This window comes from Globicephala melas, chromosome 14, assembly GCF_963455315.2.
Source record: "Globicephala melas chromosome 14, mGloMel1.2, whole genome shotgun sequence".
Classification (NCBI taxonomy): Eukaryota; Metazoa; Chordata; class Mammalia; order Artiodactyla; family Delphinidae; genus Globicephala; species Globicephala melas.
The window spans coordinates 70,415,753-70,440,872 of NC_083327.1; positions in this window are offsets into that span (position 1 = coordinate 70,415,753).

A 25,120-nucleotide genomic window follows, 5' to 3' on the forward strand; every position below is an offset into this window, starting at 1 on the left:
CCCTCCACCCTGCACTACCCTCCACCCTGCACTACCCTCCACCCTGCACTACCCTCCACCTTGCACAGCCCTCCACCCTGCACTACCCTCCACCCTGCACTACCCTCCACCTTGCACAGCCCTCCACCCTGCACTACCCTCCACCCTGTACTACCCTCCACCCTGCACAGCCCTCCACCCTGCACTACCCTCCACCCTGCACTACCCTCCACCCTGCACAACCCTCCACCCTGCACTACCCTCCACCCTGCACTACCCTCCCCCTGCACAACCCTCCCCCTGCACTACCCTCCCCCCTGCACTACCCTCCCCCCTGCACTACCCTCCACCCTGCAGCTGCATCCACCCTGCAGCTGCATCCACCCTGCACTACCCTCCACCCTGCACAACAATCCACCCTGCACTACCCTCCACCCTGCACTACCCTCCACCCTGCACAACCCTCCACCCTGCACTACCCTCCACCCTGCACAACCCTCCCCCTGCACTACCCTCCCCCCTGCACTACCCTCCCCCCTGCACTACCCTCCACCCTGCAGCTGCATCCACTCTGCAGCTGCATCCACCCTGAACTACCCTCCACCCTGCACAACAATCCACCCTGCACTACCCTCCACCCTGCACTACCCTCCACCCTGCACAACCCTCCACCCTGCAGCTGCATCCACCCTGCACTACCCTCCACCCTACACAGCCCTCCACCCTGCACAACAATCCATGCTGCACTACCTCTGCAACAGAAGGTTGTCTGAGCCAAGGAACATCCCATTTGATTGTCACAGAGGAAACAGACGTGTCTTGTTTTTTATCTCTGAGAGCAGACAGATAATGTTTAGAAATTCCTAACTCTCTCATGAAACCTTGCTCCCGACATCCACATATAGACTCATTCTCTGGTAACTCAGTAAGTTTCACTGACTTATTCTGACTTCTGGGTGGCAACAGCTCTAATCTCTCAGATTTCTCCAAAGAGAAAAAAAGAGCCATGTGCACATTTAAAAGAAAGGAAGAATGGAAGGAAGGAAGGAAGGAAGGGGAGAGAGAGAAAGAAAAAGAGAGAAAGAAAGAAAGAAAGAGAGAAAAAGAAAGAGAGAAAGAGAGAGAGAGAGAGAAAGGGAGAAAGGAAGGAAGGAAGGAAGGAAGGAAGGAAGGAAGGAAGGGAGGAAGGGAGGAAGGAAAGAAGGAAGGAAGGAAGAAAGAAAGAAAGAAAAGACAGGGTTAATACCACTCACTGAGCCTTAGGTCTTAACCAGGCAATTGGATGCCTTGTCTTAGGAGGCATGAAATGAGTAGAGTCCATGCCTCCAGGGAATACTGAGAAGTAGACAACACATGCTTGGGTCATATCTGTGCCACTTATTCATTACAACTCATTTAAAATAAATTGGGATTTTTTTGGTTGTTGTCCTGAGCCTGAACTTAATATTTTCTTAATGTCTGTTATCTACTTCCGCCAAAAGTGCTACTTCTTCTGGGGAGGAACCGGAAGTACAGCAGATGAGCAAGGGAGACTAAAGACCGGACAGAGCCCGGGTCCTGCTACATCTTTGCTATGTGACCTTTCTGAGCTCCCATTTCCTGGTGGGTAAAGTGGAAACTACTTATATTGCCACGAGTGTTGGAGAAAAATGTGCAGTTTCTTTTCCTTTCAGTTCCCTATAGGTAGATCTTCATTCACCATGTGCTTTATCACCCACTTTCAAAGGTCCAAATACACATCAGAACTATTTGGATGACACTAACACGTAATATGTCAACTTTCAGAGATTATATAAACTCCACTATCTTACATACCTGTAAGTGACAACGATGATAATTTATATTCTTAGACACAATGCTAAAAGTCTTAATAAAACACCTGCTAAATTTTCAATCCATAAGTATGGCTATATCACCTACCCAATTATCCTGTTGAGCCTACGATGTGTAAGGCATTAGGCTGGGCCCTATGGTGCAGGGGTCCCCTGACCAAGACCATCAGCATCACCTGGGAACTTATTAAAAAGGTGGATTCTTGGGTCTCACGCTACAACTACTGAATCAAAAACTCTGGAATGGGGCCCAGCAATCTGTGTTTTAACAAGCCCTCCAAGTAATTTTGATGTTTGCTAAAGTTTGAGAATCACTGCCATAGGAGATTCAAGAAAGTATCAAACAATCTGATTGTAATGCATGGGAGATTAGACAAGAGTTCAAATAGCAACCGCACAGAGCAGTATGCAGCAGCTGTGTAAGTGTGACAGAGCTTGGGAGTTCCATGGAGGGAAAGAGCACTTCACACTGGAGCATTAATAGAGGCTTCACGGAGAGGGTGTAGTAGAGTGAGGACTACAGAATCTTAAAATGCAGAGCAATGCGGAAGGCAAGACAAACTGCAGAAACAGCCTGGAAAAAGCTTTGGAGGGAGGTTAATGATTAATTCAGAGAAGCTCTTGTGATGAACCAGGTGAAGCAAAAAGTTGCTACATTATGGAGAATTTGGAACACTGTGCTAGAAATGTACTCCCAAAGCAGTAGGAAACCATTGCAGGTTTTTGAGGAGGAAAGTTACTCAAGCTGACCTGTGTTTCAGAAAAAAAGCTCTTCGAGTGACGTGAGGGATTTGGCATAGAAGAGTTTAGAGGCAGATAATGATGTGTTATAGCCCTTTCGTGAGGGACTCTGAATTCTAATTTAAGATCCCCAATGTTGTTTAAAAACCACTGCATTAGAATAAAGACTGTTTCGTTTAAATGAGAAATGCTGCCATCTGATCACATTTTGATCCACACCATGCATTGTTTCATAGCTCTAACTCATTCGATTAATTTAATAAATGCTCATTTGAATGTTTTTTCTGTGCTACAAAACAAATGAAATTCAGTAGTATGGTGTTTCTTTTCCCAAACCTTCTTGTTAAGCAAAAGGATGCTTTCAAGTCAGGGATCTTGTGCTTGTGCATCATCCTAGCTTCCTCTTTTCTGGGAAGATGACACAGCCTTTGTTGTTTATCAGCACATCCAGCATGTCTGTTGGTCCCTTCCACTTTTCACAAGATGGGTCCTGTTCAGAACTTCCCTACTGGGTACAGCAATCGTGTCTCTCAGGAAGTTCAGTCCACACATCACTGGCAGGTCAACCAAGACCTCGCCTCTTCTTTGCTAAAACTGACCCGCTCCAACTCCCAGAAGTCATCCTTCAGCAGGGAAATATCTATGTGATCTGGTAGAACCAATCAACTCAGTGGAACTTGATGGACGGGTAGGACTTGGTGGGCACAGGGGAGGGAACACAGGTGTTTGAAACACACTGGAAATTGCATTTTTTGTTTGTTTTTTAACCTGTTTTTTAACCTGCCGTAATGTTCAGTGTTTAGGTACTGATGACCCTGTTTTTAAATCTCAGCCAAACTACTTATTGTGAGATCTCCTGGGTTTCTTGTTTTCTCTCAGTTTATTCATATTCAAAATGGAGAAAATCCTTGGAGCTGTAGTGAGATAGGATGGTTAGCACAGGAACTATTATTATCATTTTTGAATTGTTGCAAGCAAATTGAAGTTTGAGAAAAAGTATCACTCTTGATCATTAAATTAGTTAATAATAGAGAAGACACACATCAGCTGTTATAATTCAGTGATGTATATTTTATTCTAGATATTTAAAAGGAGAATAGGGTGTATTTTGTTCAGGTAATACAAAGGAGAAAGGCTTTAAGTCTCTAGTCAAGGAGCTGAGGCACAGAATTCTTCTTAAACAGCAATACACACTAACTTTAGTTTTTATTGCTTATGTTTCCAGTATAGGGAATATAACACACCAAATTATGCAGAAAGTAGATTTTAGTTTACTCCTGTAAAATGAATGAGAAGCATAATTTGGCTCTAAAAATAAAGTTTTTAAATTGCTTTCAAATTAAATTTTACTCTAGAATCAGAGTACTTTAACCAACACTGGTTAAAGTTGTCACTGGGCTGCGGTGACAACTATTCCATTTCACATTGAAAGAGTTAGAGCATCCAAAGAGAAGGAAGTAGCTTAAATTCACATATCAAATGAGTGAAATCTCACAGAAGAACTAAAACTGATTCTTGAGGTAGAGGGAGAGATGATAGGCAGAGCACAGAGGATTCTGAGGGCAGTGAGAATACTCTATATGATATTATAATGATGGATACATGTCATTCTACATTTGTCCAAACCCACAGAAGGTACAGCACCAAGAGTGAACCCTAAGGGTGAACTATGGACTTTAGATAATTATGATGTGTCAGTGTATTTTTATCCTTGTTAAAAAATTGTACTATTCTGGTGAATGCTTTTGATAATGGAGGAGGCTATGCATGTGTGAGGGGCGAGGGTATCTGGAAAATCTCTGTACCTTCTTCTCAATTTTATTGCAAACCTAAAACTTCTCTCAAAAAATAAAATTTGAAAAGAAACTGACTCTCTCTTTCCTTAGGATGGAGCTCGGGCTGACTGGGCCATAGGGATCCCTGAGGGTGGAGCAGAGACTTCCAGGAAATTCAATCACAGAAGGGAAAAGAGCAGAGAATTCTACGGAAGTCAAAGCCTGTTGAAATAACCAAGATGAGATTTTAGAATTATTCACTGAAGTAAGCATATGAATGTTCATACTAATCAGTAAGTTCCAACACAGTATATTTCCAGCACATTGTGGGATAGGAAAGGATGAGAACCACAGAGAAGTACTCACCGTGTACTCAAAAGTGAGAAATATATTATCACCCTCTAGTGTATAAAACCACAAATCTATGGTATAAAACCCCCCTCTACTGTATAAAACTTAATGGATCACAGCAGAATATCAAAGACATTTAAAAGATCTAGAGTGATTCCAGGCCCTTGAGACTAGACAACAACCCGATATGAACTCATATTAGACTAAAACATGTCTCATTAGAAGCAGGGGTGACCTATCATGGAATCAGAGAAAAGGGAGTCAATATTTAAAGCAAATACTGAAAAGGCAAGAGTGGGATTGGAGACCATAATACTTGAGGAGCATGAATACATATGGCTGTGTAACATTCACGACAATCATCAGTGGTGAGGTAAAAACTGAGAAGACCTATAGCTAGATTGATCAAAGGTTGAGATTCAGCTGGGCAGGTAAAATGGGAGGACAGGCAAGCAAGGACATTAAAAGGAAGTGACTAAAGTGATTTACAATGGGGTCTAAGTTGGATGAGAGAGCAGTACAAGTAGGAGGAGTTGATGGACAAAAAGCCAGGAATCGTGGAGGGACTCAAGAGTGATGATGCTGGAAAAACAGAACCCTATGGGTTTTTTTTTTTTTTTTTTTTTTTTTTGCTTACGGTACGCGGGCCGCTCACTGTGGTGGCCTCTCCCGCTGCGGAGCACAGGCTCCGGACGCGCAGGCTCAGCGGCCATGGCTCACGGGCCCAGCCGCTCCGCAGGCATGCAGGATCCTCCCGGACCAGGGCACAAACCCGTGTCCCCTGCACTGGCAGGGGGACTCTCAACCACTGTGCCACCAGGGAAGCCCAGAACCCTATGGTTTGAGAAGCATAGGGCCCTGTGATCGGAGAAGGGTCTTGCTGAGTATGGGATCATAAGAATGAGGTGCTGAACTGAGGAAAGTTGAAAGTTATTGGATCTGGAAAGATGAAAAATTCAAGAGGCCAGGGTGTTGCATGAGGAATCCATGTGAACAGGAAAAGTAACCCACAATGGAGAATAAGGCTGTAAGCTAGGTGCTTCCAAGAATGAGAGGGAGACCGAGAAATTTGGTAAAGGAGTGAGATAAGGAGAGATGGGGATTTAGTTGGATGTTCCAAGTCACCAAAGAGCAAGGATTTTTACATGATAGAGAAGGACTCATGCCTGAAATTAGCCTTGAGAATGAGAAGTACACTACCCAAGTTACTGGAGCTGGGGAATTGGGCCACCTCCATTTGGGGGCAAAAAGGTCCTCAGGGAGAGTCAAACACCAGCTAAGGCAAGGTTGTGCAGGGAATGTTCAGTGGAGGGGCTGAGGGCAAGGGGAATTGTGGATATAGGATAAGAGTGGACACAGAAGAAAAGTGGGAGAGGGAGGGGAGAAGAGAAAAGTTGGGTATGTAATAGGAAGAAAAGCACAGAAGCGTTTGGGGATGAAAAGATGGGAGAAGACAGAGGAAAAGGAGCTTACACTTTGGACAGTCACAGAAGTAGCAGGGGCAGGAGGCAATTTTTACATCCAATCCCCAGTGAATGGGAGGAGATACTGTCAAGGAGGGATGGGGAAAGCCTCCACGGAAGGAGTAAATCATGACCTGTGTTGATAGGACTTTTAGGGAATTGGAGAGGTTGGGCTAGCTTTGTCCCAAGAGAGACATAAAAGGTGGGGTGGAGTGGGGAGAGTTAAACTGGGGCAAGATACTTTTGCTACTGTCTGCCCTTAAATAACCCTGAGCACAAAGACAAGGTAGCTGAATGCCTCCATCAAAGAAAGTTTAACCCACTCTCCGTTTCCTCCTGGGTTTCACTATGCTCAGAACATTTCCTCATAGGAGTACACTACGAGCCACTTGGGTATAAAACAATACAGATCACAGAGTAGTGCAAGCAGCAAAAGAAGGAGGGAGTCTTACAATATGTCCACAATGGTGTAAATGTTTTAAAGTTAAGCTACCAGGGGGTCAGTGTATTGAATCCAGGGGAAAAACAATATAGTATGTTGTTGTAGCTCCCCATAAACCTATAAAGCAGCACCTCTTCGTGTAGTCTGCATTCTTTGGAAAAGATAGTGGTTCTCTTCATATGTGCTTCTGTTCCTCTCCTTAAAGCAATATCTTACAAACAGCAGACTTTCTGAGAAGAGATAAGAGGATTTGGGATTGTCCCAAATGCAGTCTGTGCAGACTCTTATCTGCTCAGATTATCTGGCCTTCATTAACTATTAAACGCTAACCTTTCCTATTCAACAAGAGGAGACTAATTTTCACAGCCTGATGAGAGAGATGTGGAGGTCCCTCAAGGCCACGTCTTTCACATTTCTGCCTTCTGGAAGATACGCCCCCAAAAAGTTTATTAAACACTACTAAGCATTCTCATGACTGTATCTGCCATTCTCTTAACCTGGAGCTAGCTGGCTGAATTTGATGTTCTCTGCATCTGGAGCAACTGTGTCTACAGTGCTCAGGGAAGAGGGTGGAAACGGTCCTCGTAGCTACTCTGGCCCTTTGGCCCGGTTTGGTAAAGCCCTTCTGGATAACTCTCACTTTGCCCTGGGGGTGGCCGGGGGTCCTGAGATGTGACTCAGTCCATTTTCTTTGGCATTTCACTTCTTTTCAGTTGTGTGTTTTCCTCTCCTAAGTCTTTGAACATGTAACATTTACAGTTCCTGAAGCAAAATTAGATGACATCATCCGGAGAGTTAGATCTTTAGAAAAGTGTCAGTAAAGTGTTCCTTTACTTTCTAGTAATCTGCTTATAATTTTAATTTTTGCAGATTACATTCTGAGACCCAGGGCTGACTTAATAATTTGTTGTCCCTTCAGACCGATGGTTTAAAAATATTTGTTCAATATGTACTAAGGAGAGGAGTTATATGTTCTGTGGGGTGAGGCTGATTGCAGGGGTGCTCCAGCTGTGCTGAGCTGATCTGAGTAATTCAGTTCTCATCCCAGATGAGCTTAACACTCCACAAATGTCTCCTTGCCCTTACCTGACCCACCATCCTCAGAATCAGGTTAGAGACTTTTTTATTGTAACGTGAGCATGAGTCTTGGAAGTCTTTATTCTCATCCCCAGAGTCTTATCAAAGTAATTCTTGCAACTCCTTTCCCCTAGAGGAATTCTGGTAAATATGATTCCTTCTTATTCCCATTGATGTCTCTGCACCCAGTGACCTTTACCTCTCTTCATATATGGATGAGCTGTCTCATCCCTGGACTCAGCCTAGCTAATAACTAAGGTCCCAAAATATACATAAACGTACAACTTTGATGCTATAGCAGTGACAGAATACCAAGGGAATACTGTTATATGTGACAAAGTTTTGGCCAAGATTGGAAACCAAACTAACAGAGATTTTAATAACTTTTTAATGTTTCTTTGTCATTTAATTTTTTAATGCTTAATTCCAATTTTGGAGGGATTCTGAAAATTTGCCAGACAATTAACTGAGAGGGATGTTTTTGACAAAGTGTATTTTGATTTCAGCAAAACATTGGGCAAAGTTTTTGCTGTATTGTTAGATGAGATGGTTAAGGCTAGGTATAAACAAAAATATAATATATGGGTAATTTTTAAAATTTTTATTTTGGAAAATTTCATGCATATGCAAAAAATACAAGATGGTAGAATACGCCACTAAGTACCTGTCACTTAACTTCAACCATTTTCATCCCATAACTAATTTTGTTTCATCAGTTCCAGAACCTTCCCCACTATCACCAAGATGAAAAAACACCTGAAAAAGCTGAGAAAACAGATTAACCAAATAAGTCAGACAGAGAAAGACAAATATATATCACTTACTTGTGGAATCTAAAAAACTGATACAAATGAACTTATTTACAAAACAGAAACAGACTCACAGACATAGAAAACAATCTTATGGTTACCAAAGGGGAAGAGGGAGAAGGATAAATTAGGAGTATTGGATTAACAGATACACACTACTATATATAAAATAGATAAACAACAAGGACCTACTGTACAGCACAGGGAACTATATTCAATATCTTGTAATAACCTATAATGGAAAAGAATCTGAAAAAGAGTTTATATATATATATCTAAATCACTTTGCTGTACACCTGAAACTAACACAGCATTGTAAATCAACTATACTTCAATTAAAAATATTTTTAAAGCTGAGAAAATATATTTGATATTAACAAGATAAAATACTATCAGTGTAAACAGAAATTTCTCCCTTTGAGAATTTTTAAATGTGTGTCATTTAATTTAATTGATTTTAATTTTAAGGATAAAGAAAAAGTTTTAAAGAAATTTGGGAGAAAAAGCTGAGTGTGATAGCTCAATATAAACCAATTCCTGGAGAAAACTGATATACAAGTGGACACCATCTAAGCTAAGACAAAAAGTGGTTTCCAGATCAACTAGATGATCATGAACTCTTGTCTTATGGGCCCCCACTGAGATACTGTCTTTAACTCTGAACACCACATGTTAAGAAAGATAATGTACAAGTAAACCACATCCTGGGAGAGCTACAGAAAAGGTATCCAAAAATCATAGGGGGAGCAGGTAAAGAAACTAGGCATGTCTCATTTCAATTAAAAATAATTAAGAAGTTAAAAGACAAGAAAATTGCCTTCAGTCACTGAATCAGTGTCTATGGAAAAAGGACTAGTTTCGCCATTTAAAGATATGCTGAGTATCTCGTGACACTTTGCAGGCTTCTGTTGGTTTCATTTGGTGACAAATTTTAGACTCTTTCATGTGCTTTACTTCAGTATAAGCTTAATACCAGGCATACTAAATACCATCTTTCAGATGCTTACCGTTCTCCAAATTACGAACAGATCAAATCTAAATTTGAAAAATTCAGTCAATATTGGGCACGGGAATGAAAAATTTAAACATCACTAGTATCTGATATCATAGGATTCTGTTAAGGTGGGATGAGAATTATTTTTAATAAGAATAAAAAGGAATAGATCCTGGAGACATTGCTCCACAAGTCAAACTTTCCAGAAAAGGATAGGCTATTAAGGAAGGGAGAAGGGAAGTGTGGTTCTTAACAACCACACTATCATGTCCAGAGCCTCGCACAGAGCTTGACAGATGTGTTCCATAAATGCTTGTTGAACAGACATGCACAGGGCAATACACTGCATAAGGGAAAGATGCTGAGAAGACCCCGTAAAAGAAGACCCCCTGCTATTTTACTCCCATCCTCTCCAACGTCTGCAAGTGTCTGGAAGTTCAACTTTGGAACTCATCCCTTCACCTTTTGAATATGATCACAATCAAAATGCAAGTGCTTCTGGAACAAGTCATCACCCAGGCACAAAGTGGTTGCACAGTATGTAAGAAGGATGGGCTCAGAGTCTGTCCAGTTTGGGTTTAATTCCCACCTCTGCCCCTTAGCAGTTGTGTGGCACTGGACAAATCTCTTAATTTCTTTGCACTTCTTTTTTTATATGCAAAAAGCTGGATTTTTAAAAGGATTAACAATAGGCAGTGTTTAACTGTCACACATGCTGAAGTTAAGGCAGCTGTTGTTAGTACTATCTCTTATCCGAAAATTTTGAGAGAGAAAGAAAAGAAAGACCCTGAGGAAAGCAGGACCCAGGGAGGGGGCAGGAAGGCAGGACAACCAGAAGAGGAGGGAAAAGAAGCCGCTTCAGTTTGGGGCTGGGGCCAACAATAGCCTTTGTGGAGGTCCCACCCCTGAGGCAGGTCACTCCACTTCCCTCCCGTGTTACCCGAGTCATTTCGTTATATGGCCACCCCTGCCCCCCCCAATTGCTTCCCTTCTCCATACATACCATTTGGTATAACCACACTTATGGCAGAATCTCCCATGCTAAAATTGTGTATATACCTTTAAATCAGTACTGATTCTTTAAATAATGAGGGTTTCTTCCGATGAGATATAAGGGAGTCAATGAGATAAGAGAACCAAAAAAAACAAAAAGTCAAAGGAAAAGGCCAAGATAGAACAGGACATATTTAACATCTATCACTTTTTAGAACAGAAAGTATAAAATGTGATTTCTAGATCTTACTGTGAGGTGAAACCAGATTCTTCAGGACAACTGAATGGTTTTCAAGCAGTCGGTGAATTAACTTCAGAAATTGTAACTATTCTTTTGAAAACAGAAGGAAAAAAAAACTTTAAAGGACAGCAAGAAGGGTATAAAATGTTCCAAACACTTTTCTATTATTGCTGTTAAATATCGAAATGGGGAATCAAAAAGGTTATCAAATCTCAGAAAGACTTCAGACTAGAATTGACTCTCACCTGTGTGGATGTGGGCTGGAACTTGGTCAGCAGAGGAGTTCCCAGGTCCCCTTGATGACCAGCCTGGTGACACTCTGAGGGTAGTGAAACCAGTGATCTTCAAGCGCTTTCCAAAGAGTAATGAGACTCATAATGTTTAAGCAGCTCCGATTTGCTTCGTCCCACTCACTGTGGGCAAGCTGATCTGGGGTCCGCCTGGGGGAGGGAAAACAAGAGCTGTGTAATGGGACGTCCACAGGGGGATGCAGCAACACCAGGCGAGCAGCCTACTTCAACACTACCCTGGTTGGACTGCTCCAGCCGTGGGCGAAAGAAACCCCTCCTAGGAGGCAGGGCAGGCTGTAGGCAGTGCCGGTGTGGTGGCTGTGCTGCCTGTTCCCGATGCCAAATGGCTGGTGGTGTGAGCGCTGCGTCTCCTACCCTGCGGGCAAGGGGAGTACTCAGCCCACATGATAACTCTGCAGCATCTCTGCTCTGAGCATGCGCTGTTGGGCTGGGATGCGTTTCCTCTATACATTGACCATGAATCTAATACTCAAACCATCTGATATGGCTGGACAAAGGTCAATTCCTCTGTACTCTGGTAGGCACACAGTTACTTTATTTTCCTCATTCCTCCCGTTCAAGAACTCTGCAAGAACCCAGGTGGAGCATCACCAGATTGGTAACTGAAGTTACGGGTCCATGTGCTGTTATAATATTCGATTTTATTTATAAGGTCTAATTTAAATACGAAAATGTGGAATATCAGATGAGGTCACATATTAATATTTTATTTCTTGGATTTATGACAAGAATATAGTCTGTAGGGAAAAGTACCAATTATTTTTTACAAAAAAAAAATCCTGAGGTATTTCTAGGCTCTGTCCCTAATAACACTCTTTCTGAGCCTGCCACAGTTCCTCCTCCCTAACCTCCAAAAGAGACCCATCTGATCAGCTACTGGGTTTAGCGGGTAAAAGTATCTAGCCCAGGGCTAGGCTGGGTTCCCACCTAAATCCACCAATTACCGGCTCTGGCACATTGGGCAATCTCCTGGTGTGCTGGATTTTTCACTGTCAAACAGGATTTCTATCAGTGTTGTGGAAAAAGAACCTAACCTAGCACTTGGAAACCTATTTCTTGGCCTGCCAGGCATAGGTCTGGCTCTGGCTCTTTGCTTTTTGCCGCGCACATTTGAAAACCTTGCTCTCTTTTCTCCAAGTTTCAACAGAAGTGTCATGTTCTCATGAGGCCTTCCCTGGCAACCTTCTGTAAAACTGTAACACTCCCCACGCTCAGCATTCTCTCTCTTCTCTGCTTTATTTATCTCCTTAGTTCTTATCGTCCTCTAACAAACAGAATGTTTCACTTACTTATTGTCTATAATCCTGACTAGAATGGAAGCCCTTTGAAGGTAGGGAGCTTTGTCAGTTCTTGCCTGGTTTGATCGCTTGCATTATCCATAGTGCAGACAACACACAGAGCACTTTATAATATTTGCTGAATGAGTGAATGAAAGGGTACCTGTAAGCTAGTCTTACTATTAGTGCCCTTTTTTCACTCATTGCCAAAAGCTCTGATGCGGCTACCCTTCTGCATTCCCTGCTTGTCTAATAGCTACAAAACACTTTCTTCTCCTGCTGAGTGATGAGAGGGTGTTAGTTAATCATGCTCATGTAGTGTTTGGCAGAAACCCCATTTTACCATGGACTCTCACACTCCCGGGAATGAGAACCTACGTCCTTGGTCATGTCTGCAGCAGGAAGAAGTCAGTTCACCTTCTTGTGCATACTGAGATACAACAAGCAGGAGCAGGCATTGCGTATATGTATGTATCTCAGGCAGCTGATCCAGTAGAGCATTAATATTGCTTATAGAAGTATGCATGTAGCTAGGCTACGAGGCTGTGATGCCAGTTAACTGAGGGAAAGTAAAAGGCTTGATCAACTGAGCTTTGAACGTGGGCAGACTGTGAACAATGTGATTGGATTACATTGTGCAAAATGGTGGCTGCAGCAACAACTGGTCACAGGACGGTGTCATGTATAAAACGCTGTGAGTCCTGGAGTCCGTTATCAGCTTTGTCACTGACTGTCATAACTTTTGAGACGTCTGCCTGAGCTGGGGTCAGTAGTGAATGCATCTCTACTGATTCACCACAGTGCCCATCTCCATGAGCACGGTGCCGTCCCTAAGGTGTATCCTGGCACACTGGACCATGACACTGTGTATGGAGTGGACACATTATGATTTGGATGAACAACTTGGAAAGGTAGGAAGAAAATCTTTACTCCAAGCAATATCGGCTTGGCATTTAAAAAATGTTTGTTGTAGAGATAATTTGGGAAATGTAGTGGTTGGGCTCTCCACGAGATGGCACTCATCGTCTTCCTTACCTTTTATTTACAGTTTTGGACATATTCTTACAGAACAGGTATGTATATATATGTGTGTGTACATATGCACATATATGCATGAATATGTGTATATATACATACATGCACACGTTTATTCACATATGCATATATGTGTGTATTTATCTAACGTTTCGTAATTTACCTAGATCATTCACATTCTTGACAAAAGTGTCATTTACTTTGGCCTCTTGGGGCCACTGGGACAGGGCACTTGTGGCGGGTATAGACAGGAAATCACTGCCTTTGTCCTCTTTATTTCCACTCCATGCTCTGCTTATGCCAAAGGATGAAAATGCAAAGCTGGCTTTGAGCCTAGGAATCTATGAACAGCAGGCAAGGACGAAGCACAAAACCATCTAGACAGAGAATAAACAAGAATGTAATGAGATAAGCTATTTATAGAGAGGCTACTATTAGGTTGTTAGGGGACTGAGCAGGCTGGTAATTTGAAAAGCTGGACACTTTTTAGAAAAAACATTGAGGTTCCCTTCCCCACAGGAAGAACCTTGCTCCTGTTAGCATCTGAGGCCCAAGAGGAACTGTTTTTTCCTTTGTTGGTAAGTTCCAATATGAATTAAAATAAGACTCTTTTTACTTGAAGTTCTCCCACTAACCATTGCAGTCCCGTGCTCTAGTTAGAATGCTCCACCAGCGACAGACTGCCCTGTGGATTTTGAGGTCAGAGACTCACAATTACAGTCAGTGGGAGAATTAACTAGGGCTTTGGATTGCTATGAAATAATTCTGTTTTCATTACATTAGCACTACGAGGGGGAAAAGATCAGGAATTCAGAATCTATAGAAAAGCGTATCAAATCATCTCTGGGGGAAATACAAGTTTCTCAGCAACACTGACATCAACACACATCAGCACACTGGAAATTCAACTCAAATTGACCTTGTGGGCACTCAAACCAAGTGGCCACTTGGGAGACAGAGGTGGAAAAGGCACTTATACCACTGTCTCATGCCACCTGCCTTAAATAATGCAGCCAGTCCCTTCTGCCTTTTCAGGAGCCTCTTCCCCACTAGGAGGAAGTTCTGCCCTTTCTAGTTACATGCATTAGTTTTCCTCTGTGTAAATCCCTAACATCATGGCTTATATTTGTAAAGCGTTTTGTTAATTTCAAAATACTTTGAAATCTAAGAATCTTCTTCATGCTTTTCAACCACAATGGTATGGAGATCAATATGTTCATCCTAATTTTACAGATAAGAATCCTGAATAGGGGAGGTGACTTGTCTAAGGTCACAAACTAGACAGAATCAAGGTCTAAAACGGAAAGAACTTGGTCCCCAGACCCATAGCCCACTCTGCCTTTTGCCTGATCATGTAAAAAGCCTGAAATTGACACATCATAGGAACTAAAGGCTCCATTTTCTTCCCTTGCACATGCAGGAGTAGTGTAAATTAAAGCTGTCTTCCCAGGGCATATTTTACACGTGATGCTTTCCAGCCTTAAATATGATCTGCTATAACCTCCTCGAGGATAGAGCCATGACCTCAGAGAAAAGATACAGTATATTAAGTTTCTCCCAGTCCTAAAACTGGATTTTCATTAAGGCCACTGCCTGATTCTTTTTTAGTGCTGCCTCAGGCATACTGGAGTGAGCTTATTTTCCTGGTTAGCAAGGACATCATTCAAAAGACAATTTGAATGTGGTCATTTAGGAGGGTTTGTTTTCCAAAGCTACTGTTTGGATAACCTGCAGGGAAATCTTTAAAATACCCTGAAAATAAATGCCATTCCTAATCTGGTAGACACACAACACATATATATAGAACAGCAGATAATTCTGAGTGCATGTGTGTGTCTGTGTGTGTCTTTGTGTGTGTGTCTGTGTATGTTTGGAGGAAGAGGTGAAGGGTCCTTTGGGAAATAGCCTAGAAACTCTTATTAATTCATAAGCCAGTAAGTCAATTACCTATTTTCTATCCCTTCTGCAGTAGATTTAAGGAGTTTGAGGATATAGTGACAGACCAAGAAAAAAATCTAGAAGTCTGAGGTATAAATACTATTCAAAGAAACCTTTGAATTTGCCTTCTTCAGGTATTTGGTTCTGAGACACCCAGAAATGCTTGAGACATGTCAGACCATCAAGACATGGCTAACTCGACTCCATCAAGTTGCTTTCCACTTGCTGTGTGGGCAACCAAAATGTCACTGTGCACACACACGTGTGCGTAGATATACAAAAGCATCTCTCCCATTCTCATTCTTTGCACGTTTTCTCTGTCACATGTATGTTTAAGAGTATTTTTCTATTTGCATTTTTGTTGCTTCTTCTTTTTGAAAGGCCAATGGAAAAGGGTTTAAAGGCAGCAGATTGCATAAAAAATCAATTTCACCAAATTGGCTTCAGTTTCCGTGTACGTGTACTTACGTGCATGCACGCACAAACACACACACACACACGCATATTTACACACGTGAACTTCTTCCATCCCCCCTGTAGTAATCTAAATAATTAATAGCTGCTTTCTCTTAGGTCCTTTGAAAGAAGCATTCTTAGGCATTAGAATCGCCACCATTCTTCTGCCAAAATGCAACGAATTCCTCTTCAAAGCTGTGACCTTGTTGATTTTGCTCACTGCCAAATTTCACATCATGAAGAAAAATAGCTTGATATTAGAGTGATTAAATTTCAGGGAGAGCTGACAGAATGGTGTTCTTCAAAACTAAACTCTGCCAGTTTTGATGTCTCTAATTTATCCCAACAACCGTTTAGGTCTAAATGCCTCAATTTTTTTTTTTTTTTTTCTTTTGCGGTACGCGGGCCTCTCACTGTTGTGGCCTCTCCCGTTGTGGAGCACAGGCTCCGGACGCGCAGGCTCAGCGGCCATGGCTCACGGGCCAGCCGCTCCGCGGCATGTGGGATCTTCCCGGACCGGGGCACGAACCCGCGTCCCCTGCATCGGCAGGCGGACTCCCAACCACTGCGCCACCAGGGAAGCCCTCTAAATGCCTCAATTTTAATCACATTAACGGTATATTACAAAGAGACTGAACACCCAAAGAACTCCAGTTGCAAAATGAACTTGGCTCTTCCACATCCTCTCTGTTTGTAATGGTCAAATAGCTGCTAGCAAAGGTCATTTGCTGGAGCCAACCCTTTGGTAACTTCTCTCTGACTCCCTCTGCTTAGCCAGAGGCCTGGACCTGGGCATTTGCCCAGATACCAGAGGGGAAGTAAACACACCTACTACCCACCCAAGCAATAGCAAATGTACTGAGCTCCTAGTGTCGGCACTTAGCTCATCTCGAGTACTCACATTTTTCTTGCATTTGACTGGTGCTACAGAAAATTAGCTGTATGAACCTAACCGACATCAATTCATACCAAACCAGAGCCCAGGTCTGAATGGCATCATGCTCTAACCAGAGAGGCAACAGCAGTGCCCCCAAGAAACTGCGTGCTCCGGCTGCCCCTCCTGGGTCCGGCGAGATGTTAATGTATTAGGCCGTCAATGGGGTCAATGTGGAGATTTGTTCATACCGAGCCTGAGCCCTTGCCAATGTGCCAATTCCTTTGGTACTGTACTCGCATAAAGCTTCAAAAAAGCTGAATATTTAATGCAGATATTTTATTTGAAACCAAGTGCTTCCATTCTCCAGGGTCTACTTTCTGTCACCAGCCTACATCCTAGGAAACAGAATAAACATTTTTTGGCCCTGCACAAGGTATTTTAGAAATAAAGCAATGTCTGTCTGTAGGGGGAGGTGAATGCTGAAACTAAATAGCTACAGTGGTCTGCGGAGCGAACATAAATAAATGTACAGACTCTTAAGACCTTAGCACAGAGAATACAATCATGAGCTGTTCTGACAAGTCCAAAACATGTCTCTGTCTCTCCTCTTTCCTATGATTTGGCACCTCCTTTACCCCATACTGATTTGGTCCTCATTTCCCTTGCAACAAAATTTACCTTCTTACAAACATATCATATGGTATTCTTTCCACAATGACTATTTCTAGCACATCTTCCTTCTTCCTAAATGATTTACAACTTTTTCTTTCCTACACTTTATTATTCCTCCTGAAAAACCAAAATCAAAAACAAAAATTTGACCAGAATAGAATATTGAATTTTCCCAGTTATCCAGGGAATGAAGACGAAGATGGTCATGGAGTTCTGTGCGGACGGCCACCTCTACTATACAAGATGAATACTCCCAGAGCTCCTTTCAGCTTGAAGTCCTCGTCTCTAAGTCTGTCTCATAACTGGATTGTTAATAACTGTTCCTCCCACATTTCCAGGTCCCTGTGGGTTGACGGGCTCCTTCCTACTGCTTCCAGTCTCTGAGTTTTCCCACATGCTCAGCTACAGCTGAAAGCCAGGCGACTTCGAAGGGGAGATGCTGAATTCAGGCAACAGAATTGGGAGGAAGAAGGCCCGTATCATTCTTGACACTTAAATCACACTTTATTTTTTAACATTTAAATTCTATCCAACGTTTCCTGGCTAGGCATTCCGTTCCATTTCAAGTGCTAAGCTCTTTCTCAAAGATAAATTCTAGATCACCTTATTCTCATCATCTTCACAAGGGTAAATGTTTCTGGTTGTAAAAGGGGTCATTTGAATAAAACATGTGTCTCCTTAGGTAAAACACATGTCCTCCCTGTGGACTGCAGAGCAGGGTGCTATGTCCTTCTGCTTTTTTCTCTCCTCTGGAGGAGTCATATTCTTTTGTTGGAAACCATGATTTTTTGAGAAATTAAAGCTGACTGAACTGTTCTCCTGATTATTAAGTGATCAGTACCCCAGATTTTCTGATTTTTTTCATTCACCACTACATAAATGAAATAACTTTCCTATAGTTTCATAGATACGTATGTGAAGATCATGCACACTCACTGAATGTGTTTAAATCAACCTTCATGTTGAGAAATCTCTCATTCCATCTCTGATGGAAGTGCTATGGTATTTCCATCAGAGCAGAGCAGTCCACCAACGCCATGATGAACTCTTTGTCCTCTAGTTAGAAAAGACTGCTGACATTTGCACAGCATTCTACCTTTATCAAGGGCTTTCACACCCATGCTGGCATTTACAAGTTTGATATTATTAATATTTATACTTTATGGATGAGGACACCAAACATTCCCAAGTAGACACCTACCGATTGCTCAAGTCACATGACTTTACATTCAAGTAGACCTTGCTCTAGCTTGGGATCCATACAGACCCCATTCGAAACAGGTAGATATGTCCATACTTTCTTAGTTGGAGTGCCCTGAGAGAGGAGTCCTAATGGATGAGAAGCAGCAACAGCACAATCTGACTTCACAACTGGCCAAGCATACACGTGTGCTTAGAAGTAAGTTTTGATTAAATGGTGCTATAATGATTGGCCCCCAAGTCTCTAACATTTATGATGATGAATCCTACATTGTGGTACACTTGTCTTTAAATTTTAAATTGAATTTGGGTAAAAGCAGTTACCATTCTTATTAAATTATTTTTGACAAAAACATTTTATAAACAAACAAGCATCTAAATAAATACTTGTTTTAACTTCTAATTTATGAATCATTTAAGAAATGCACACAATTCATGGCAATTTTTCCCCCTCTAGATGACTTTTATCTATACTTTTACATCTTCAAGAAAATTTTCAATAATTTATAACCACATTTTATAAAGTTGCTTTGCTGCTAGAGCCAACATAAATGTGTATGTGATTTATTGTCACAATATTTTACTTCTTTCTTTACCCATATGAGGTCTGGTTTCCCAAGAGGACTGTTCTACCATAAGTGGATTGTCTGATAATTCTATTGAAGCATACAAAAATATTAATATTTTTTCTAAAATAAAAAATAAATGTATTGAAGGCAGTTTTCAATGTACAGTTTGTTAGAGGTACACACAAGTGGTTTGTGCTCATTCTGAGAGGAGACCCAAAATATGGCCACCTGACTTGAAAAATAAATAAAAACTCCCACTACTCTAAGGGGCCCCAATGCAGAAAGAAGTTTATATTCAATGCATTCAGCTAATCAACAGCATATCATTAATAGAAACATTCTTTGTATAGAGCCATCAAAATAGCCCCATCGGCACAGAGTTGTGGGCATCAGAGCATCACCTGGATGAGCCACAGAAAGATGACACCCCACACAGACCAGGGAGAGAAGGATGGCCGGGGCAGAACCGCAAAGTGGGGTGCGGCCTAAGCATTGCTCACTTCCCTCCCCTGCAACCCCTGCCATGAATACTCAGGGGTCCTGCATCCACATGCCACCCATGCCCACCTCCTAAACATCATCCCGTTTCTGCTCTGATTCTCATCTCTCCTTTAGAGGGTAGTCCTGGAGGCAACTGCTCTCAATTTTCTGACTCCTTAGAAAACAGTCTATGTGATGAAGCCCTCCAAGGGGTTCATGATTGATCATGGGGTCAACTGATCCTTTGCCCCTGATCACAGACTCCCCATGAAATGCAGCGCTTTAGCCCAAAGTCTTAGCCCAAAGTGCTGACAGGGGTAGAGAGTTTTTGACTGATAACCTTGGTAGCTGTGGTGTAGCAAGAAAGCTCTAAAAAAATCTGGAGGTCTGGGTTCAAGACCTAGCTTACCATCAAGCAACTTTCCTCACTTTAGATCTAAAAGTCACTTGACCTGCCTGTGCCTTCATGTTTCCAGCTAAGAAATGAAGATTTAAATGTTGTTTTGTGAGACAAAAAAGCAGACTGTCCATTATCTATATTATTGCCAGCATTACAGGAGTTTAAAATCATTTTTGCAGCTCTCATACATTTATTGTGCATGCCATAAGTCAGCCACACTAGTATTGGTTTCATATATCAATGATATCAAATGTCCAAAGCAAATCAGAGTAAATTAATTTTCACTTTTTTTTCTATTTCTTTCAAAAACAAAGATTCATATATAACTACTACTGTCAAATGTATGTTTTGCCCTTACAGTTGGTCCTTGTTAAAGGACTAGGAAAATGCAGATGCATGCGAAGAGGAGTTTCTGTGTCCTGTGTCTCCCCACCTGTGTTGGTAGCCAGGGGCGGATGCAATGCACGGTGGATGCGGCAAAAGTGGATGCGGCAAAGCTCGCCCGCCAGGCAGCAGAGAGTTCCCCTGCAAGCTCTGCTGGCTCCCAGGCCTGTTTCTTCCCCAGCTGTGCAGTTCAAAACTGCTGACTCATGTTCTTGCTCCAAGCCTAATGACCATGAACATACTCTGATTTTCTTCTTCAGGCACATTTTCTTGGTAACCAGGCGGATGATGTGCTAATGCAAATTGGCAGACTTGAACTGAAACTACAAAAATTGGATCTGCCACGTGGAAGAACAAAGGACAAAAGAGATTTCAAGGCTGCCCTTTTGCATTGGGTTTCCATTTCTGTTGCAATGGCACACAGTAAGTGCTCAACAAAGATGGGGTATTGAGGGGAGGCCTGTGGTGACCGCTGGGATTTTAAAACATGATGAGCAGTCATTCTTTTTATTTAAAATAAATTTCCTTTGAGTCCTTTTAGTAACCTTGCTTTCAGAGACTCTCTGCTAATTTTTCTTTTTGTGTGGAGTAGCTCTGGGTCAGCAGCCTCTACTGAATTCAGTGAGGTAGAAAATTCAAAATTCGCCTTTGCTCAAAATCCATCTTGGCCACAACCTGGCCGCATCTTGCTTCTGAGTCACCCAGCAAAGGTTCATTGGAGGTCACCCTAGTTCCGTGGACTGATTTGGAGCTTTAATGTATAGCTGTTGAAATAAGGTTTAATCTCTTCTTGTCAGCTGGCTGTATGATACAATAGTATTGCCCTGTGTTGCTGCACAAGTGATTAAAGTACAAGAGCACAGCAAGTCCTGCTTTTCTACAGCCGTCTCACAGGAAAGCACAGAAGATTCTGCAGAAAGAACAAGCCTCCTGCAACATACAGATATTCCCAGAAAGACAATTCCGAATCCAGTTTATTAGTGCCTGAGTTTTCATTGCACTGCTGAGTAGAATGCCAGGGCTGTGGGCTCCTGCTTTATTAAGGTTCTCTTCTATCAGACTGAGACTCACCTATTTTCTGACCATGGACTTGGAATTTACTGCAAAGTGAGTGAACTGATGTGAACCAATCGAAATTCTGCAAGCAAATTCAGCTCAGATTTGCAGTTGTTGTTTCTATTCTGAAATGAGCTTTTTCTTTATTATCCAGGAACTTGTCAGTTTGGTGGGTCGGGGTGAGTCTATTTTAAGATGTTAAAATTAGTAATAAATAGTAAATAAATCATCTTAGGTAATTTTATTTAGTAAATAAATCACCTTAGGTAATTTCATGCTGAAAGCCAAACCTCCCGTTGATGAAAAGATGTTTGGTTTCAACTGGAAAGGTCACGGTCTCCGTTACTCTGCTAAGCTGATTTTAAAAGTGATATGGCGATAAGCATAGAAAACGGTGGAGAAATTCCTTACAAAGCAAAATGAAGATGAGGACTTTTTCATCACAAAGGAGTAAGATTCAAAGCAAAGTCCTAAAAAGAGGTCATTTTAAGATACAGAGAATTAAAGGCTGGCTAAATGGGTTTAAGTTTTTTATTAACAGCTTATAAATGGTTGTTTTCTTAATCAGTTAAGCACCTAGAACAATCTTGAGGTGGTTATTACTACTCTATAATGAAAATACTAGAAATGAGAATTTTCTTTTCTCTTCTGTACTGTAGAATGCCAAATCTTAATGTCATCCAAACAACTAAATGCCAACTTTATCTTTTGAAGTGATTCAGAGCCAACCGTCTAGCCATAAACCTATACTGTTTATAAGGATGGTCGTCAGATTAGTCCCAGAGCTCTCACTGGATAAAGATCCAGGAGGAAGCAGCCACAATCGCTCCCAGTCCCCAGGGCTGTCACTCAGTGGCACTGCGGGCAGTATCTGAAGGCCAATCACCATGAACTTGGAGTGTTCTGAGCACCATCCACAAGGAGTGTCCAGAGTGAAAGCGTCCAGACTGGAAGTTGAAACGAAGTTGTATTAGAGTTACCATCTCCACTATACAGATAAAAAAGCGAGCAAATCGGTAACTCCTCCACATTCCAACAACCAGCTGAACTAGAATCCATCTTTTCTGCCCTTGTGCCTTAAGTTGGATATCCATCAGACCATGCCACTTCTTTTGAGGAAGGGAAAAGAAGAGATAGAAAACTGGATAAACAAGCACAAAAGCTGAATTTTGAGGTTAAAGAGAAAGCCAAGTTGACACAATAGGAGTAATTTTCCAATGATCTGTTGTTTGAAGATTGAGGAGTTCTTCCAGGGAAGAACCAAGAAATGAATTCCATTTAAAAAGTAATGTTTGACTCAGAGCAAGGATATTGAACAAAATTCTGAAAAGTTGATCCCGACATGTATTTCCTTCTTCTGGGTTAGGAAAGGAATTAAATTCCTTATTCTTCCCCACTAAATGAAAGGTTAATTCAGTCCTTCACAAGTGTGTTCTCATATCCCAAGTGGCTGAACAGCAACAGCTGATTAACATGGAAATGGTCAAACACCATGTGTTTCATAAAACAAAAAAATGACTAATAAAAGAAAAATGTCTTGGATTGAAATTTTGCTTGTTTTCAGACAGAATATGTGAGAAAAGAAAGAATAATAAAGGCCAAGGTTAGGAAAATATGGAAAAGATGGCAACAAGAGAGGACAGGGCAGACCTAGCCTTGGCCTAGCAGCACTGACCTCTCTGATCTTGCCCTTGACAATGGTCACCTTGAGATTCTTTGTGCCCAAGTCCAGTGAATATATTGTTCCCTGGAAGCTCTTGTTCCCATTAGAGTATTGGAGCTGTGGCCCAGCTCCATTCAGGAACCCCCAACCCAAGCCCAAGTTTTAAAAAAATGTAGAAATGTAACAACTGAAACTGCCCACTAGGTAAGGGTTACTAAAATTAACTCTGGGCAACTGACCAAGATGTGGGAAAGAGCAAGTACTTATTGAGCATTTTATTGAGCAAGTACTATATGTCAGTTATCATACCAGAAACTCTACCTGTTTTCTCACTGAATGTTAAGAAGCATGTAAGATCTGGAACTATCCCCATTTTACTAGAAACTGAGAATCAGGGAGGTTCAGTTTCTTCCTCAAGATCATACAGTTATAAGTGAAATGACTGGGATTCATTTCCAGGTGGGTTTTAATTTCCAACGAATAAAGACACAAATAGAATTTCAGCACATATAGTACTGTATGCAAATATTTCAAAATGCATGATGATTAACTAACATCTTTGTTATGAAATTGTAATAGATTATCACAGGACAGAACTTAATAAGGCAAAATTTTCAATTAATATATCTGTAATTTTAAGTACAGTGAAATATCAACAAGTAATTATTCATGAGCAGAGTCAGGGAAGAGGAACACATCAGAATCACTTGAACAACCTGTTCAAGCATGTCTCCCATGCCTCTCCCCTCCCCGGCCCACTTTACTTCTCTTGGTCAATGTTATTGGGATAATGTGTTCTTATTTCTTAGAAGTGCTGGGACAAGAAAGATGTGACACCACTTTGTAAATGTCCACACAAGCAAATGTTTCTATGCCTCTTCATTATCCTTTATACCTCAAGTAAAGAAATTTCTGGATGAACACATTCTCAAGTTTTTTAGGTCATTATATGTTTTGGTAGTTAATTTATATCACATACAATTTTACATGTAACCAATATTCTCACAAAATATGAATATTTACATCTCTCATTTGCTTCACTGACATAGCCTGCATGTACACGTATACTAACAGCATCATTGATGTCCTGATTAGATCAAAAATAGAGAAAATTAGTTCAACAGAAAATATCAAAATTCCTAAAGATAGTACAGGAAGTGATTTCAATGGATCTGGCTACTATCATCATCTATTCACTAATTTATTCATCTATTTACTACCAAGTACCTGCAACATGCCAAGTGGTTGGCTTTCACCAGCTAAAGTAGAATTTACCCCCTTATTGAGATAATAATCATTTACTTATGTTGGAGAAACCGCTTTCAGAACAAGGATGCACTAAATGATACTGAAGATGTTCTGAAATGTTAGAGTAACTGTTGTTTTACTCTTGAGTGACTCTGTTTATTGGACATAAAGCATTCATGCTTTTCAGGTGACACTTTCCAGATGTCAGCAATTAGTAATAATTATTTAAGTCACTATCACTTATCTTGCTATGTAGGCTGAAATTTGAATGATATTGGGTTGTTTAAACTCTAATGAAAACATGGACCAAGCATAAATGGTCCTTATGTTTGGAGTCTAAATGGGCCCTTTAGATTCCAAACACCTTAGTGGTGCTTTTTTGGGGAATTCATAGTAAAACTCATCTGTAGGTGAATCTATACCAGTAGCCTGCACTATACTACCCAGGACACCAGAAGAATGAGAAGGCACCTGGGAATGGGAATCTTAAGGCCTGCATCCAAATCTCAGTTTGCAAGTTTTGGAACCATAAAGAAGTCACTCATCTAAGTTACAGCTATTTCATCTGTAGCGAAAACAATGGCTTTGCCCATATCATTAGGATATTATAAAGATCAAATAATCTAGGGTTTGTGAAAATGTTGCAGAAACAGTAAAATGATATATTAATATAAAATATTAATTTTGTGAAAATGCTTTAGGAACATTAAAATGAAATATTAATATAAAGTATTAGTTTTGCTATTAGACCTTAAAATTTTATTTTTGATTTTATAATCATATTTAGGTAATATAATCTACTTGCTCATTATAAACAATCTACAAGATTCAGAGAGGAAGTAATCTTGTATAAAGGC